Source organism: Phyllobates terribilis, unplaced genomic scaffold (genome assembly GCF_046119375.1).
Source record: "Phyllobates terribilis strain yellow unplaced genomic scaffold, ASM4611937v1 Scaffold_9__5_contigs__length_417890890, whole genome shotgun sequence".
Classification (NCBI taxonomy): Eukaryota; Metazoa; Chordata; class Amphibia; order Anura; family Dendrobatidae; genus Phyllobates; species Phyllobates terribilis.
In genome coordinates, this window is record NW_027362769.1 from 19,718,122 (window position 1) to 19,736,645 (window position 18,524).

Consider the following 18,524-nt stretch of genomic DNA (forward strand, 5'->3'; position numbering starts at 1 on the left):
TCTGATTCCTGATTTCTTCAGCCAGGCTATAGGAGCTAAGGTATTCTCCAAATTGGATTTAAAGGGCGTCTACAATCTGGTTATAATCAGAGAAGGGGACGAATGGAAAACAGCGTTCAATACCCCTGAAGGGCATTTCGAGAGTCTGGTTATGCCTTTCGGTTTGACCAATGCACCTGCAGTATTCCAGCATTTCATAAATTATATTTTCCATCATTTGGTGGGGAGGTTTGTGGTAGTCTATCTGGACAATATTTTGGTTTACTCACCTAATTTTGAGACACATCGGGGGCATGTTAAGCAGGTGCTCCATATATTAAGGGATAACAAACTTTATGCCAAACTCGAAAAATGTGTTTTCGCTATTCAGGAGGTGCAGTTTTTGGGATACTTGTTGTCATCTTCGGGTTTTCGGATGGATCCGGAGAAGATCCATGCAGTCCTTGATTGTGAACGTCTCGAGAACCTGAAGGCTCTGCAAAGTTTTCTGGGCTTTACTAATTTTTACCGGAAATTCATCCAAAATTACTCTGTAATTGTGAAACTCCTTACTGACATGACTAAGTAGTCTGATGTTTCCAAATGGTCGGATGCCTCCCTCCAGGCTTTTTTTGCCTTAAAGAATCATTTTGCCATTGCACCTATACTCAGTCAACCAGATGTTTCCCAACCCTTTATTGTGGAGGTTGATGCGTCGGATGTCGGGTTTGGGGCTGTGTTGTCTCAGGGTCTGTCCCCTGGTAAATGGCGTCTATGAGCCTTCTTTTTTAAAAAAATAGTCTTTGGCTGATAGAAATTATGACGTGGGTAATAGAGAACTTTTGGCAATCAAATTGGCTTTCGAAGAATGGCGACATTAGTTGGAGGGGGCTGTCCATCCTATTACTGTTATTGCTGACCATAAGAACCTGTCATATCTTCAGTCAGCTAAACATTTCAACCCTAGGCAAGCCAGATGGTCCCTGTTTTTTACTAGGTTCAATTTTTTTGTCACTTTTCGTCCAGGGGTCAAAAATGTCAAGGCTGATGCTTTGTCCCGGAGCTTCCCTGGTGGTGGTGACCATGTGAACCCTGCCACAATATTACAGAAAGGGGTAGTCATTTCGGCACTGTATCTTGACCTGGAGGATGAGGTGTTGGAGGCTCAGGGGGGTGCCCCTGCCTCCTGCCCTTCAGGAAGGTTATTTGTACCATCTAATCTGCATTGCAAAGTAATAAAGGAACATCATAACTCGGTGCTTGCTGGGCATCCAGGTGGTAAGGCAACTGCAGACCTCCTATCTCGTCATTTTTGGTGGCTGGGGCGGCATCGGGATGTGATTGAACACGTATCGTAGTATTTGCGTACGTTCTAAGGTTTCGCATACCCGTCTGCCTGGTACTCTTCTTCCACTACCTATCCCTAGTAGGCCATGGACACACTTGTCCATGGATTTTATTACTAACCTACCGGTTTCTACAGACCAAAAAATTGTGGTTTTGGTGCTTGTAGATAGGTTCAGTAAAATGGTTCACTTCGTCACATTGTCTTCACTTCCAAATGCCAAGACACTTGCTCAGGTGTTCATAAATGAGATTGTGAAGCTTCATGGGGTTCCCTCCGATGTGGTGTCACATTGGGGGACCCAGTTTGTTTCCAAGTTCTTGAAGGCATTCTGTTCTTGACTGGGGGTGCAGCTGTCCTTTTCCTCTGACTTCCACCCTCAGTCGAATGGACAGACTAAGTGTGTCAATCAGAATTTGGAGACCTACCTCAAGGGTTTCGTCCCCGAAAATCAAGAGGATTGGGCATCCTACTTACCGCTGGCAGAATTTGCCATTAGTCATCGTCAAGAATCCACTGGCAGGTCACCGTTCTTTGGTTCATACGGTTATCACCCACAGTTTGATACCTTTAGTGGGGGAGGAGCTTCGGGAGTTCCTCAGGAGGAACGGTTTGCTTCATTGCTCTCCTCGGTATGGCAGGCTGTTCTGAGTAATTTAAAGATCATGGGAGACAGGTATAAACGTATGGCTGACAGAAAACGCATGCCAGGTCCGGATCTGAATGTGAATGACTTTGTGTGGTTGTCTACCAGGAAAATAAGATTGAAAGTTCCTTCTCGGAAGCTAGGACCTAGGTTTATTGGTTCCTATAAAATAACCTGCGTCATTAACCCAGCAGTGTTTCGTCTTGAACTTCCTCAAGCCCTTATGGTCCATAACGTGTTCCACAGATCCTTACTCAAGAAGTATGTGGAACCTATTGAGCCCTCACCTCTACCACCGCTCCCAGTAATGGCTGATGGTAATCTGGAGTTCCAGATTTCAAAGATTGTAGATTCTTGTTTCTAACGTCGTACTCTACAATACTTGGTGCATATATTTATTTTGCCTTATATACAAGTCATTACCCTGGAAAGGATGTTCCTTAACATTTTTCCCAGGAAAATCCATTTTCGTTTTGTTTTTGTATGTTTTATTGTGAGTTCGTAAAAGTGGCGTAATTCTCTGACAACATTGTTCACAGCAGTTACCTGGGAGTCAGAGATGCTTCCAGTGGTCTCAACCGTGCTGTTCCCATATCATTTGTTCCCATCGATTTTGGTAATTTTTAGGCCTTCTGCAGATCTCCTGGGGGGGGGGGGGGGCACTGGAAAAATGCTCGAGTTTCCCATAGACTTACATTGGGCTTGTTGCATTCCAATTTGCTCGACTCGAACAACGAGTACCCGAGCATTTTAGTGCTCGCTCATTACTAAGGGTGCAGTTTTTAAAATGGTGTCACTTTTGGGTATTTTCTGTCACATATGCCCCTCAAAGTCACATCAAATGTGGTTCCTAAAAAATTGGTTTTGTAATTTTTTTTAAAAAAAATTAAATAATTCCGATTAACATTTAACCCTTCTAACTTCCTAACAAAAAAAATTGATGGTCACAGATGACACCGGGGAGTTCTCACCGCTGCCACCAGTTTGTTACAGATCCCACCACTACCACTAGTTTGTCAATGATAACAGCCAAAGGTGTTGCGCAGATCCCACCGCTGTCACTATTTTGTCAGTGGATGCAACTCCGCTACTTCCAATCATCAGGACAATTATGCAATTGACTGATGAATGATGGCTGCGGCTGCTTCCACTACTAGGCCGGTTATTGGGGAACTCACAGTGAGTGCATGGTATATACATCTCCATTTCCAGCTCATGAAATATATTATTATTATTTATTATTTCGCCATTTATTCAATGTGAAAAAAGGGGTACACATAGCAAAAACAATTACAATAATCTTGAACAAAAATGTAATGGCAAACTTGTACAGGAGGAGCGAGGACCCTACCCGCGAGGGATCACAATCTACAAGGGAAGTGTGAGGATAAAGTAGGTGAGGGTAGAGCTGGTCGTTCAGCAGTGTGGTGAGCGATGTTTACTGCAGGTAGTAGGCTTTCGGAAGAGGTGGGTCTTCATGTTTCTTTTGAAGGTTTCCAAGGTAGGCGAGAGTCTGATGCTTTGGGGTAGAGAGTTCCAGAGTAGAGGAGATGAACGGGAGAAATCTTGTATGCGATGGTGGGAAGAGGAGATGAGAGGGGAGTAGAGAAGGAGATCTTGTGAGGATTGTGGGTTGCGTGTAGGTATGTACTGGGTCACAGATGTATGGAGGAGACGGTTGTTGTTGGCTTTGTATGCCATGGTTAGGGTTTTGAACTGCCAGCACCAATCGTTTATACAGGCCAATTGGACTCCAGTTACAGGTAGCGTATGGCTTCAGGGGTGTGGTTTACAGAGAAAGAGGAACAGAGCTATTAAATTTTATATACTTAATCAGGGAAGATGGCCAGTGTTTATAAAAAATATACAAAGATGATACAAAATGAGAACAAAATAATATGGTATATACAATTACATGAAATAAAAGGGACTGAAAGGAGTTTGTATGTTCTCCCCGTGTTTGTGTGGATTTCCTCCGGGTTCTCCGGTTTCCTCCCACACTCCAAAGATATACTGATAGGGAATTTAGATTGTGAGCCCCCATGGGGACAGTGTCAATATTGTCTGTGAAGCGCTGTGGAATTAATGGCGCTATATACTGTAAGTGTGTATAATAAATAAATAAATAGCAAAAAAATAAACCTGAGTCACAGCAATGGCTCAGAGCTTAATGGAGGGAGATACTCCTGAGGGAAACAGACAGAATCACAGCAATCACACCTTCCATGACTGACAAAATACAAAAACCCAAATTCTGCCTTTTATTAGATCAAGGTTACACCCACATACCTCTGCTTGGTGAGCTCATGTGGGGGTTGAGGGATGTGCTAGGTCTCTTAGAATTTTATGAGATCCCCATCTAACAGGATATCTTCTACCCAGGAAAAATATCGGAGTCAAAAAGTCGGCTCATCACAAAGTCTATCAGTTCTACCGTGACAAACACTGCAGTAGAGGTGGCTCGTATGCTTCGTAATAGTGAGATCACAGAAGTCCGTGCAAGGAGCTGTTAAGTTTGGTGGAGAAAGCGATGATGATTTGGGGTTGTTTCACCGCCAAAGGGGTTGGATACTTGACCAAGATCAATGGGAATCTCAGTGCAGAGCTATATGTGAGTATCCTACAAGACGATTTACTTTGTATACTCGAGTACTATGAGTGTAAAAAGGATGACATATTGTTCTAGCAGGACAATGACCCAAAGCATACATTGAAATTGCCTAAAAAATGGTTCAATGACAAAGAAGTAGAGGTGTTGAATTGGCCCCCACAGTTTCCAGATATCAACCCAAACACTTATGGGTAGAGTTGAAGAAAAAGCTGTATACATACACAAGTGAGTCGAGCGGTATGCACCAACTTAAGGAAAGTGTAGAAGAGATCTGGGATCCTATTTCGGTCGAGACATGCTTGAATCTGATCAAGAGCATGCCCAGAAGGATTCAGGCACTGTAGAAAGTCAAAGGTGGATTTACAAAATACTAACAAAATAATAAAATTTAGATTTTTAGGAGCAAAACAGTGACAATGCAGGGACATGACAAGAATCTGCATAACTAATCATATGCAAAATAGTTGCAAGTCAAATTTATGTATGAGATAGCCAAGATGATTGTCTACAAAATGATGGTAGTATCAAGTTCGAAGCAGTAGTGGATGGTGAGATATGGAGCCTGAAAGTCAAAAGTTCAAACAGTGTTATCCTTTTACTCATCAGTGCATAGAGATGAAACATGGCCTGGATAGCATCACCCATCTGCTTGCTGTTAAGTTGGAGGGGTTAGAATGACTTTATGGTGATGTGAGTGAATGCGTTATGTTCGTCCCTTTGCTATACCGCTGAAAATATATATCTCATAAATATCAGATCAAGGCAAACCCAAATATTAACCACTGACCACTGGCTCAAAAACTTCTCAGAACAGTGGTTTGATCAGAAGAAGCTCTATCTCTGGGAAGTGTACTTCCCCGCCTTTGCATAAACAGATCCCAGTCTTAGTGTCTGGCTCTCAGAACAAATCTCCTGTTGTAATTACCCAGTCACTGCAGGAAGTTTCTAAGTCAATGGGGGTTAAAGTGTCAGCTCTTTCTCACTTCCCCAGTTATAAATAGCTTCTCTCTTACCCGTTATAATTAATCCCATATGTTCAGTGTAAGGGCGATATGTCCCCTCTCCGGAGATGTCTGTAAGGATTTTAATTTTTCTCTATGACAATTAGAGAAAAAATGATCCTGATGTGAAGTAGACATGTGGTAAATGTTATTTATTTTCTATTTTGTGTGGTATAACTATTTGGTTTATTTTAAAAATTTAAAAATTGCAAAATGTTCACATATTTTGTTACATTTTTGACACTTTCATAAATAAACGCAAATCATATTGACCAAAATTTACCACTAACATGAAGTACAACATGTCACGAAAAAACAGTCTCAACCACTGGGATATGTTGAAGTGTTCCAGAGTTAACATCTCATAAAGTGACCCTGGTCAAAAAATTGTAACATTTGACCTGGTCAGGAAGGTGAAAACAGGATCGAGACTGAAGGGGTTAAAACAATGTTGAATCCAATTATAACACAGTATAGCTCTTTAGGTTGGCTTTAAAGATCAGGAGGAATAGATCTCATCTATCAAAGACAAATAGGGCAATGTCAGGTATTAAAGTTGAGCTCTCCTTAGATGCTATGGGCCACATGACCAGTTTTTCAAGATACCGGTAGTTTTGATAAGTGAGACCCATAATGTTTCTACACCAAAATATACTGATTTAGTCGATACGGATAAGAACTGGGCATGACTTTCTATGGCATTGTAGTATCCAGCATGGTAAAGGTAGTGGTATACACGTAAAGTCATTGAAGATACTAGCATATTGAGAAATTTGTACAGTTCAGAACTTCTAAAAAGGAAAATTTGTTTTATGCTGCAGCCATTAAATCATTCATTTTTTCCCCTCATAGCTGTATCTGCAAGAAAAATCTGGGGAAGAAAAGGAAAAAAGTTTGTAGCTAAATATGTGAATATATATACAGCACCGACCAAAAGTTTGGACAAACCTTCTCATTTAAAGATTTTTCTGTATTTTCATGACTATGAAAATTGTACATTCACACTGAAGGCATCAAAACTATGAATTAACACATGTGGAATTATATACTTAACAAAAAAGTGTGAAACAACTGAAAATATGTCTTATATTCTAGGTTCTTCAAAGTAGCCACCTTTTGCTTTGATGACTGCTTTGCATACTCTTGGCATTCTCTTGATGAGCTTCAAGAGGTAGTCACCGGAAATGGTTTTCACTTCACAGGTGTGACCTGTCAGGTTTAATAAGTGCCTTATCTTGCCTTATAAATGGGGTTGGGACCATCAGTTGTGTTGTGCAGAAGTCTGGTGGATACACAGCTGTTAGTCCTACTGAATAGACTGTTAGAATTTGTATTATGGCAAGAAAAAAGCAGCTAAGTAAAGAAAAACGAGTGCCCATCATTACTTTAAGAAATGAAGGTCAGTCAGTGCGAAAAATTGGGAAAACTTTGAAAGTGTCCCCAAGTGCAGTTGCAAAAACCATTAAGCGCTACAAAGAAACTGGCTCACATGAGGACCGCCCCAGGAAAGGAAGACCAAGAGTCACCTCTGCTTCTGAGGATAAGTTTATCCTAGTCACCAGCCTCAGAAATCGCAGGTTAACAGCAGCACAGATTAGAGACCAGGTCAATGCCACACAGAGTTCTAGCAGCAGACACATCTCTACAACAACTGTTAAGAGGAGACTTTGTGCAGCAGGCCTTCATGGTAAAATAGCTGCTAGGAAACCACTGCTAAGGACAGTCAACAAGCAGAAAAGACTTGCTTGGGCTAAAGAACACAAGGAATGGACATTAGACCAGTGGAAATCTGTGCTTTAGTCTGATGAGTCCAAATTTGAGATCTTTGGTTCCAACCACAGTGTCTTTGAGCGACGCAGAAAATGTGAATGGATGGACTCTACTTGCCTGGTTCCCACCGTGAAGCATGGAGGAGGAGGTGTGATGGTGTGGGGGTGCTTTGTTGGTGACACTGTTGGGGATTTATTCAAAATTGAAGGCATACTGAACCAGCATGGCTACCACAGCATCTTGTAGCGGCATGCTATTCCATCCGGTTTGCGTTTAGTTGGACCAACATTTATTTTTCAACAGGACAATGACCCCAAACACACCTCCAGGCTGTGTAAGGGCTATTTGAAAAAGAAGGAGAGTGATGGGGTGCTACGCCAGATGACCTGGCCTCCACAGTCACCAGACCTGAACCCAATCGAGATGGTTTGGGGTGAGCTGGGCCGCAGAGTGAAGGCAAAAGGGTCAACACGTGATAAGCATCTCTGGGAACTCCTTCAAGATTGTTGGAAGACCATTTCCGGTGACTACTAGTGTTGAGCGAGCACTAAAATGCTCGGGTGCTCGAAGCTCGGGCCGAGCTCACTGTGATACTCGGGTGCTCGACCCGAGCAACGAGCCCAATGTTAGTCTATGGGAGACCCGAACATTTTTGTGGCGGCTCCCCCGGAAGTCTGTAGAAAGCCTAAAAAGTGCCCAAAACGATAGTGACAGTGCTCAAATGACATGGGGACAGCATGGGGATCACCCCTGGAAGCATTTCTGACCCCCAGGTCACTGCTGTCAACAACGTGGTCAGAGGTATTAAGCCACTTTTACAGGCTCACAATAAAACGTTCAAAAATGAAAGTGAAAGTGCTTTCCTGTGAAATATGTTAACCCCTTAACGACCATGGGTCTTTCTGTTTTTGTGTTTTCCTTTTTTGCTCCCCTTCTTCCCAGAGCCAGAACTTTTTTAATTTTCGCTCAATATGGCCATGTGGGGGCTTATTTTTTGCAGGACGAGTTGTACTTTTAAACACCATCACTGGTTTTACCATATCATGTGCTGGAAAATGGGAAAAAAATTCCAAGTGCAGTGAAACTGCAAAAAAAAATGCAATTCCACAGTTGTTTTTTGGGTCCTTTTTTTACCACGTTCACAGATTGCTAAAACTGACCTGCCATCATTATTTTCCAGGTCGTTATGAGTTCATAGACACCAAACATGTATAGGTTCTTTTTTATTTAAGTGGTGAAAAAAAAATCCAAAGCTTGCTAAAAAAAACAAAAAAAAATTACGCCATTTTCCGAGACTCTTAGCTTCTCCATTTTTCGGGATCTGGGGCCAGGTGAGGGCTTATTTTTTGCATGCCGGGCTGACGTTTTCATTGATACCATTTTGGGGTAGATCCGATGTTTTGATCGCCCGTTATTGCATTTTATTGCAAAGTTGTAGCGACCAAAAAAACTTAATTCTGGCGTTTAAAATTTTTTTCTCGTTACGCCGTTTACTGATTGTATTAATTCTTCTTTTATATTGATAGATCGGGCGATTCTGAACGCGGCGATACCAAATATGTGTATGTGGGTTTTTTTTTTATATATATATATTTTATTTTGAATGGGGCGAAAGGGGGGTGACTTAAACTTTTATATATTTTTTATTTTTTTTATTTTTTTAAAAGCTTTTTTTTTACACTTTCTGCTTGCTTCTATAGTCTCCAGAGGAGACTAGAAGCAGCAGTTGTCTGATTGCTTCTACTGCATACAAGCGATGAGCAGATCGCTTGTATGCAGGAGAAATGCTCACTTGCTATGAGCGCTGACCACTAGGTGGCACTCATAGCAATTGAGACATGACAACCACAGGCGTCTGCTGCAGACCCTGAGTTGTCATGCCCACCCATTGGTGACCCGCGATCACGTGACGGGGTCACTGATGGGCGGGGCTTAGGACTCCCGGAAGCGCGAGTTAAATGCCACTGTCAGAGATTTAACATGTTAACAGCCGCGGATGGATTGTGATTCCAATAATCAGCTGACATGTGCTCGCTTCAGTGCGGGCTCACCGCCGGAGACCCCGCTGAACCGGCCTTCCCGACCTGGTGCGTACTATTACTGACCAGGTCGGAAAGGGGTTAAGGAACATCCTTTCCAGGGTAAAGACTTGTGTATAAGGTAAAATAAATAACCAAAAACAAAAATACTCCTCCACACCTTGGGCTATGTTCACAAGTAGCATTTTTTATGCGTTTTTGCACGTTTGTATTGCTTTCAACCGTGACAAATGCATTCACCGGGAAATGTCATTTTAACATTTTACAACCTTATCTGGCCATGTGCTGTGTGACACATGCATACAGTGCTAAAAAGACATGGGAACAGCATGGGGAAGACCCCTGGAAGCATCTCTGACACCCAGGTCACTGCCTAAAAGTGTGCCCATCAGAAGTGATCCTTGCCGCATCAGAAGATGCAGACTTGCAACTATCCCCGTGCAAGTCCTTGTCCCAGGGCAGTGTTCAATTGTACCTCCCCCATAACTTGCAATACAAGCGCAAGTATGCAGCCTGCCACCCACCCACCCCCAGGCTGCAATACCATACTGCTAGCTTGCTTGCACTTGAAATTGGGCCTTATAGGTATGTGGAGGTGGAATCTGGCCACCACGTCATGGCTGCGTCGGTAACCTGGTATTGATACTCAGTCCCCAGCCGCCCGGCGGCCGGGTGTCCACGCTTGGTCCCCAGCCGCCAGGGGGCGGCCGGGTGTCCATACTCAGTCCCCAGCCGCCCCGCGTCCGGGTGCCCACACACAGTCCCCAGCCGCGTGGGGGTGGCCGGGTGTCCATAAATGGTCCCCAGCCGCCCCTATTTGTCCCGGTGCGCCTTATACATAAGCGCGCATACCAAAACATTACCTGTGCCCTCCCCAGTGCATTTAGTGGGAAGGACAGCCTAACCACAAACACGTGGACAAGTGAATGTGGCCAGGAATGGTCCATCTCACTGACGCCTTCACACTGGGTTAATATTGTGGAAGCCGGGACACAGTTGGACACTGGGATGCAACACGTCCTCCAGACATAGAGGATTGCGGGTCCTGGGTCAATCAGGCTTCAACACAAAGTTCAGAAGGTAGACAGCAGCAGTGGTCGGCCTCCTACACGAGTAAATTATTCATGATCATGAGGCCATCCACCTCCTTAGCTTTCTGTTCCTTGGAATGCAAGCGCATGTATGTAGTAGCAGCTAGGCCTGAGGTGGTCAGCGTTTTGGCGCATATTCTACCTCCTTCGAGAATTGCTGGATGTTTTCCTGCTACTATCCCAGTTCTATGACTCCCGTTAAAACAAAGTTTCAGGTGATGAATGATGGATGAGGTGGTGGCAAAGGAGAAAGAGCAGGAGGAACAGGGACCATTCACATCAATATCAGGCCAGCCAACCACACATGTCTTGTAGGATATGTTTCTGTACCAAAAGGAGCGGTTCAGCTACACAGTTATAAGGCATACAGTGAATGCAATGCCTACCAAAAATTTTGAGGCACTCCAATGCCCCTTGGAAGTGACATGGAGGTCAGAGGGCCTTAACTAAACCGTTTTTTCCATTTATAGCAACTGGGTCTCCTGTACACTGTTGGCCTAAGCAGGGAATGGAAGGCTTTCCAAAAATTATTAGGCACTGCAATGCCCCTTGAAACAGACATGGATTACAGCGTATTAAAAACCTTCTACGCATTATTGGGGAGTGGGTCTCCCTTAGTGTTCGCCTATGCATTGAAAAGCAAAAGCTGACAAAAATTAGGAGGAAATGCAATGCCCGTTGCAAGAGTCGTGGAGGTTAGAGGTAATTAAAAACAACATGTCAATGCCCCTTGGAAGAGCTGTGGAGTTCAGAGTGGTTTAACAAGACGGTTTTAATGCCCCTTAGAAGAGACGTGGAGTTCAGAGTGGTTTAACAAGACAGTTTTAATGCCCCTTGGAAGAGATGTGGAGGTCACAGTAGCTTAACAAGATGGTTTTAATGCCCCTTGGAAGAGACGTGGAGTTCAGAGTGGTTTAACAAGACAGTTTTAATGCCCCTTGGAAGAGTGGTGGAGGTTACAGTGGAATAAAAAGACAATATCAACGCCCTGTGGAAGAGACGTGGAGGTCACAGTAGCTTAACAAGACGCTTTTAATGCCCCTTGGAGGAGTGGTGGAGGTCGCAGTGGAATAAAAAGACAATATTAACGACCCTTGGAAGAGACGTGGATGTCACAGTAGCTTAACAAGACGATTTTAATGCCCCTTACAAGAGCCATGCAGTACAGCATATTAAAAACATTATTCCCATTATTGGGGAGTGGGTCTCCCATAGTCTTTGCCTATGCCTTCCAAGCAAAAGCTGCCAAAAATTAGGACAGAGGAACTTGCAATGCTGGCAACATGGACCACGGTCACCCTGGTGGTATAGTGGTCGTGGAGGCTGAGGATAAGGAGAAGAGCAAAAAACAGCCGAAATGAGGAAGCGTATACCCATGTGTGGGTGTGAAGCGATGCATGGGAATACACCTCCCGAAATAACACAGTGGATTTGACTTTATGTTACTCTGCTGTCATTTGGTGGTGATGAGAAGTCTGGCCCAATCCAGCCCTTGTTCATTTTGATAAGGGTCAGCTTGTCAGCATTGTCAGTTGACAGGCGAGTGTGCTTATCAGTTATAATTCCCCCAGCGGCACTAAAAACACGCTCCGATAACACGCTAGCGGCAGGGCAGGCCAGGACCTCCAAGGCATACAGAGTGAGTTCATTCCAAGTGTCCAGCTTGGATACCCAATAATTAAAAGGCACAGAGGAATCACAGAGGACGCTGGTACTCCCTCACCATCTTTTGAAACTTTCCACTCCTTGTGAGAGTACCCTGCGCCTCAGGGCCTGTAAGCTGGGCAGGTCTCAGAAAACTGTCCTAGAACATTGACAGTGTTCCCCTGCCTCTGCTGGATTGAAGTTGCGTCTCTCTCGCCTGTATGCCTTAGTTGGGCAGCGAACTGTGATCTCTGCCGCTACCGTGTTCAGATGGGAATTTTTTTAATAGTTCTGCAGCAAGGGCCTTCTGGTACTGCCCCATTTTTGTAGACCTCTCCAACTCAGGAATAAGAGAGTGAAAGTTCTCCTTGCAGAGGGGGTCTAAAAGTGTCATCAACCAGTAATGACTGTCACCCAACATTTTGACAATGCGAGGGTCACAGTTAAGGCAGCGTAGCATAAAGTCAGTCATGGGTGCCAGACTGGTAACGGGCAAGACTTCCATGTCCTCACCAAGATGACGACTGATAGTGTTGAGCGATCACTAAAATGCTCGGGTGCTCGAAGCTCGGGCCGAGCTTACCGTGATACTCGGGTGCTCGACCCGAGCAACGAGCCCAATGTTAGTCTATGAGAGACCCGAGCATTTTTGCGGCAGCACCCCCGGCAGTCTGTAGAAAGCCTAAAAAGTGCCCAAAACGATAGTGACAGTGCTCAAAAGACATGGGGGCAGCATGGGGATCGCCCCTGGAAGCATTTCTGACCCCCACGTCACTGCTGTCAACAACGTGGTCAGAGGTATTAAGCCACTTTTGCGGGCTCACAATAAAACGTTCAAAAATGAAACTGAAACGGTTTTCCTGTGAAATATGTTAAGGAATTTCCTTTCCAGTTTAAAAACTTGTGTATAAGGTAAAATAAATGACCAAAAACAAAAATACTCCTCCACACCTTGGGATATGTTCACAAGTAGCATTTTTCATGCGTTTTTGCACTTTTGTATTGCTTTCAACAGTGAAAAATGCGTTCACCGGGAAATGTCATTTTAACATTTTACAACCTTATCTGGCCATGTGCTGTGTGACACGTGCATACAGTGCTGAAAGACAAGGGATCAGCATGGGGAAGACCCCTGGAAGCATCTCTGACCCCCAGGTCACTGTCTAAAAGTGTGCCCATCAGAAGTGATCCTTGCCGCATCAGAAGATGCAGACTTGCAACTATCCCCGTGCAAGTCCTTGTCCCAGGGCAGTGTTCAATTGTACCTCCCCCATTCCTTGCAATGCAAGCGAAAATATGCAGCCAACCACCCACCCACCCGCAGGCTGCAATACCATACTGCTAGCTTTCACTTGAAATGGGGCCTTTTAGTTTGGAGGAGGCCGAAGCTGGCCACTACTTCATGGCCGCTTCGGCAGCGAGGTATCCATACTCTGTCCCTAGCCGCCCGGCGGACGGGTGTCCACGCTCGGTCCCCAGCCGCCAGGTGGCGGCCAGGTGTCCATACTCGGTCCCCAGCCGCCCTGATTTCTCCTGTCACCTTCCCCCACACTTTTCTTAGCCGGGCCTGCTTTAGGGCAGCATTGGACGAGCCCACCAGAGAACCAGACTCCTCCGGTGGGCCCTGGCTTCTCTATCAGGGGAGTTGAGAGTGCCTTGGTGAGGAGCAGGATGATGATGATAGAAGTTAGCATCTGCTTTGTTTTCTTGGAATGCAAGTGCATGTATGTAGTAGCGGCTAGGCCTGAGGTGGTCCGCGTTTTGGCGCATATCCTACCTCCTCCGAGGATTGCTGGATGTTTTCCTGCTACTATCCCAGTTCTATGACTCCCGTTAAAACAAAGCTTCAGGTGATAAATGATGGATGAGGTGGTGGCAAAGGAGAAAGAGCAGGAGGAACAGGGACCATTCACATCAATATCAGGCCAGTCAACCAGATATGTCTTGTAGGATATGTTTCTGTAACAAAAGGAGCGGTTCGGCTACACAGTTATAGGGCATACAGTGAGTGCAATGCCTACCAAAAATTTCGAGCCACTCCAATGCCCCTTGGAAATGACATGGAGGTCAGAGGGCGTTAACTAAACCTTTTTTTCGATTTAAAGCAACTGGGTCTCCCGTGCACTGTTGGCCTAAGCAGTGAATGGAAGGCTTTCCAAAAATTATGAGGAACTGCAATGCCCCTTACAAGAGCCATGTTTGGCACCCCAGGGGTCTGGTCACCACAGTAATAGAGATATTACATCAGAGAGCAAGTGGGAGGTTTCCTGGTCAGGATCCCTTAAACATGCAACATCCTCCTGCCCCAGTCCTGGGAGGGGAGAATTCTGCCCTTATAATCTAAATCTGGGGCGGGGTTGAGTGAGTCAGAGAACAGTCAGAGTCAGAGTGAGAGCAAGGTAAAGTAACAGCAAGGAGCTCTGTAGGAGCTAGGAGCTAAAGACCAGGGGCTGGAAGCTGAGCAGAGCTCGCCCTGGCAGAAGACAATAGGAACCGGACACAGGAGTCCGAAGCTGTGAGGACTTATATATCCAGCAGCAGAAACCAGCCGGCGGGGGATTTCAGGTCCTCTGGCCATAGAAGCCCGGAGGCTCAGTCACAAGCAAGGGACCAGCACCGCCGTCGTGGAGCGGAGGCTAACAGAAGGCCCCAAGTCACCAGCCATACGGGTGAGCACTACACGGTACACTCAGGGACGTGGGCTACTTCTACCCGCTTACAGCAAGGTAGCCAGGAAGAGTGCAGACAGACGGGGAGGCCTACAACTCCACCTGGCCAGGGGAACTCCTGCTTGCTCACAGACTGACCAGGCCTCTTATGCTAGCCAGTACTCCCGGGAGGGTCTACCTTATAATCATCAGTAAAGACCCTGAACTGCACTGCAAAGACTCTGAGTCGTTCCTGCTAAGCTCGTGCACCATCACCCCCATCATCCACACTCACTGCCCTGAGGCTATACTCCTCCCATTCTATACTCCCTCCTCCCATTCTATACTTATCCCATTCTATGCTGTGCAAACAACACCAGCCTCAGCGGTCTGCCTCGCAGCGGTGGTACTCCCTGATCGCAATCCACAGGTGGCGCAGTCGGACAATTAACCTCAAAACCTAAGAAAGACTGCCACTGGTTTGACCAGCCTGAGCCACGGGACCGGGTCACCGCCACTGAGACTACAGACCCCAGAGACCCGGCACCGGGTATCCCACACACGTGTACACACGGCCCAGGGGGCGCGTCACATGCAGTACAGCATATTACAAACATAAGTCCCATTATTGGGGAGTGGGTGTCCCATAGTATTTGCTTATGCCTTGCAAGCAAAAGCTGCCAAAAATTAGGACGGAGCAACTTGCAATGCCCCTTACAAGAGCCATGCAGTACAGCATATTACAAACATAAGTCCCATTATTGGGGAGTGGGTGTCCCATAGTATTTGCTTATGCCTTGCAAGCAAAAGCTGCCAAAAATTAGGACGGAGCAACTTGCAATGCCCCTTACAAGAGCCATGCAGTACAGCATATTACAAACATAAGTCCCATTATTGGGGAGTGGGTCTCCCATAGTATTTGCTTATGCTTTCCCAGCAAAAGCTGCCAAAAATTAGGACGGAGCAAGTTGCAATGCCCCTTACAAGAGCCATGCAGTACAGCATATTACAAACATAAGTTCCATTATTGGGGAGTGGGTGTCCCATGGTATTTGCTTATGCTTTCCCAGCAAAAGCTGCCAAAAATTAGGACGGAGCAACTTGCAATGCCCCTTACAAGAGCCATGCAGTACAGCATATTACAAACATAAGTCCCATTATTGGGGAGTGGGTCTCCCATAGTATTTGCTTATGCTTTCCCAGCAAAAGCTGCCAAAAATTAGGACGGAGCAACTTGCAATGCCCCTTACAAGAGCCATGCAGTACAGCATATTACAAACATAAGTCCCATTATTGGGGAGTGGGTCTCCCATAGTATTTGCTTATGCTTTCCCAGCAAAAGCTGCCAAAAATTAGGACGGAGCAACTTGCAATTAGTGTTGAGCCACCCCCGTAGTGTTCGAGTTCGGTTCGGTTCATCGAACACCTTCGAACACCGTTAAAACCAATGGCAGGCAAACAAAAACACATAGAAAGACATAGAAAACACCTTCAAAGGTGTCCAAAAGCTGACAAACTGCTCAGAAGACACAGCTAACACATGGAAAAGTGACAAGTACATATAGTCATGCGAAAATAAAAGAGGTGGAGGAGTAAAAGGAGGGGGAGACACAGATATAGGCATGTCATGCCCTTCTAAAATCCAAAAAGTGAGAAGCCGACACGTTCAGTCCGCTGCTGCCCGTGCCACCTCCGTGTCGCCGGGTTTGTGCCAGAGCCGCGGTGAACCCTGACGTCCAGCCCCCCTCTCCCAATACTGGTGCCTGTCCGCTGGTGGGTCGAGCGAGCCCCCCTGTGGTGGAGGCAGTTCTAAGCTTTTTAATTTAAATTGTCTCTCTAATTTGAATGAATACACTCTAAATCCATTTACAAGGATCTATTGGAGGGCAAGTCTCATGCCAGCAGCCGCGTAATTCCAGCTCCAGTAGCGTCCACTAAAGCTGCTGCAGTTAAAAAGCTTTTATAAGGATCGAGCTCGGCTGTCCACCGCAAGGCATCCTACTGCCAGTCCCAGCCCCTATGCCTTGGGGTGCCTCCTGATGCTCTTCACTGAGTATCCCGTGGTCCCGAAGCATTTCCTTTGAAAAAATTAAGTGTCCAAACTACAGGTGGTGTAGCTTGCTTAACAGCCGGGATAATCCGCTGACTAACAGACACTGCTTCTAGGCACAAAGTATTTCCTGGGCTAGATGCAGTTAAAAATTTGTAATTAGATACTCTCGTTGGATGCTGAGAAAGCATTCCATAGAGTCTCATGGCACGCCATATATGATTCTCTTAAAAAGCTTGGGGTAGGGGTCTAGGGGACCCTTTTATAGCCAAAATCACGGCCCTGTATCACAATACGTCACCTAGGCTGAAGATGAATGGAACTGTAGCACCCTGAGGGCTCGGTTGCTACAGAGGTATTGCACCTCACCCAGAGGTGTGATATCTCACTCTCAGGTAAGGATGGAGTGTGGATCAGGACCCGACACCTGCATGCATTACACCACATTGCCGTGGGGCAGGGCGACCAATATGCCTCTGAGATGGGCAGGACAGTCCCTGTCCCTGGCTGGAGTGGGGGGAGGGAACACTGAGGAAGGGGAACCCTGTAGTGCAGGAGCAGGGAGGAAGCAGTTCCTGGGTGCATTGAGAAGGGAGTATAAAAGGTGGGCACCATCTCAGTTCAGTGCAGAGAAGTCTGAGCAGAAGTGGCAGGGAGCAGGGGCTCTGCATGAGCTCTGCTCCGGAGGCGGGCCTAGTAACAGAGGCCCAGGCCTGGAAGAGGGAGAAGGAAGGAAGAGGAGCGGAGAAGGCTCCAGGAACGCGGAATGAAGGGATCCCAGGGGTGCGGACGGGCGAGTCGCCACCGCACGCCCGAATCCACCTGCGTGGAGGGGTCAGGCCAAAGGGGGAGACCGGTCCCCGAAACTAGTGGAGGCAGGAAACGACCCTCAGCTAGAAACAGGAGGCTGTGACATTTTATGTGGCGCAGCCCCTCGCTACACCCGCTAGGAAGGCACCACATAGGGTCAGGGAAACTGGCGCCAAGTTTACCAAGAGGAGGCCCGAGGCAGCCGGACAGAAGGGTTGGTAAGAAAGGCCAGACAAAGGACACACAAAGGGGGTCCTGTGAAGCGCTCCAAAGTTATCTGGGAGTTGTCTGAGCCCCTCACCTGGTGAGCACAGTACGACGTGGGCAGCCGTTACCTGCAGAAGTGGTCTGGATAATAAGAACTGTGAGTAAAGGCCCTGGACTGCATCACTGACTCCGTGTCGTTACTGCTGCTGCCCTGCACCATCACCCCCATCCTCCGCATACACTGCCCTGAGGCTTTACTCCTCCCGTGGGGAGTTATGCTACGCTCTGCTGCACCCACAACACCAGCCTCAGCGGTCTGCCCTGCAGCGGCGTTTCACTCTGACCGCAATCCACGGGTGGCGTAGTCGGACATTTAAACATCAAAACCACATAAATAGTTCCGCCACTGGTTTGACCACCCTGAGCCACGGAACCGGGTCGCCGCCACGAAGACTACAACCACCAGCATCCACCAAAAAGGGTCCGGCTCCGGGTGTCCCAAGGCCCAGGGGTGCATCAGAACATTTTCATCACCTTTCACAATCACCAATGGGACAAGGCAGGGATGTCCTCTGTCCCCTCTCATACATCCTAGTGACGGCGGAGCACCTGCTCTCATCAATTCGCCATAACCCCAATATTAGGTGGATTGAGGTGGGAGGCACCGAGTACAAGTGCTCTCT